This window comes from Etheostoma spectabile, chromosome 1 (assembly GCF_008692095.1).
Source record: "Etheostoma spectabile isolate EspeVRDwgs_2016 chromosome 1, UIUC_Espe_1.0, whole genome shotgun sequence".
Classification (NCBI taxonomy): Eukaryota; Metazoa; Chordata; class Actinopteri; order Perciformes; family Percidae; genus Etheostoma; species Etheostoma spectabile.
The window spans coordinates 29,662,174-29,663,482 of NC_045733.1; the positions used below are offsets into that span (position 1 = coordinate 29,662,174).

The following is a 1,309-nucleotide window of genomic DNA, read 5'->3' on the forward strand; positions in this document are numbered from 1 at the left end:
TTTTTTTTATTATGCAGACTGTAGCTTCGTACTGAGCTGCTTTTCTATAACGGTGGTGCACACACACATTGTCGGCCCTGTCTTAGAATATACAGAGCCCCCACCATATAGCTAACTTCACGAGTAGAAATCACTCCGGGTAAGCAGAGGGGGCAAACGGCGAATAAATTGACCCTTTTTGATACCATGCATAATGTAGACGATGTGTGCTATGCGCTTCTTGCTGTTAACAGCTTGCAGAAATGTACACAAAAAGAAAGGAGGTCGGTGCAATCCTGAACTCTGCTCCTGGAATAATAAAAAACACCCAAAGGTGGTCAGTGTCACGGCACCGCCGCGCTAACCTCTTGCTCGTCCTCGTAAATGACAAGCCACCTTTTAACCGACGGCTTTGTGTCAGGAATTTCTTTTTTTTCCCCCACCCTCCCTCTTTGGTTTTCAACGCATAGCGGAAAGGTTGCTCTACCTTTGTCGTGTGGGTTTTTTGTGCGTTTTTTATCTGGCCGGAGAAAGAGTGTCGGGTCGGGGTCGCCCTCTACGCGGCAGCAGCAGCAGCAGTTGCGGCGGAGGGACGCGGGTCCATGCGGCAGCAGCAGGAGAGCGGGTAGGTTCCTAGCGGCCGTCCAGGGGTTGCGGCAGTCTGAGTGGATAGGGCAGAACCTTCGACCCGGCGGGACCTCGGCTGGCTCCCGTGGAAAGAACCCAGACAAGAGAGCGAAGGGGAGTAGAGTCGGAGAGGAGTGCGGGAGACACTGACAGACAACAGGAAAGAGAGAGAGCAGCCTTGGTCTGACGGAGGGGGAGCCGGAGTGCAGTGAGTCGGAGCTGCCACTGGGGTCAGAGAGCAGAGAGAGCAAGAGCGAGCACAACCCCCGAAACCTCCCGTGCGCGCGCACTCACCAGCGGGCACACGCGCCGCGAGGCGCGAGAAGGAGGGAAAGGAGGAGGGGGGAGAAAAAGAAGGAGGAGAGCGTTCGCGCAGTCCCGCGCTACCTACGTGCTGCATTCACTTGCTGTCGGACATTTCCAATTTAGTTGAGATACACCGTATACACGGCAGCGTCTTGAATTTAGTTAACTTAAGCACGGGGCGGATTTTTTTTTTTTCCCGGTTATAAAGCCAAAACGCTTATGGATACATATTTTAATTTTTTTAATAGCATAACAATATTAGTAACTTCTTGTACTTAGTAACTTCAAATTCTTGTAACTTTCATAACAGGTTAGCCTAAGTTGTAACTAATAACTAATAAAAAAATGCCTTTATTTAATAGCTTTGTTAATGGACATTATTTTTGTTGTTGTAACC

At 49.8% G+C, this 1,309-nt stretch overlaps 1 protein-coding gene across 2 annotated transcripts in view; it reads right to left on the minus strand.

Annotated features, from left to right (window-relative positions):
• The window catches only part of mpped2a (metallophosphoesterase domain containing 2a), a 59,040-nt gene extending 58,150 nt beyond the window's left edge, over positions 1-890 (minus strand). For both annotated transcript variants that reach the window (XM_032516124.1, XM_032516129.1), the window contains exon 1: positions 467-890. The gene's annotated coding sequence lies outside the window, so the exon portion shown is untranslated. The remainder of the gene's footprint in view (positions 1-466) is intronic.
• Positions 891-1,309: the final 419 nt, after the last annotated feature.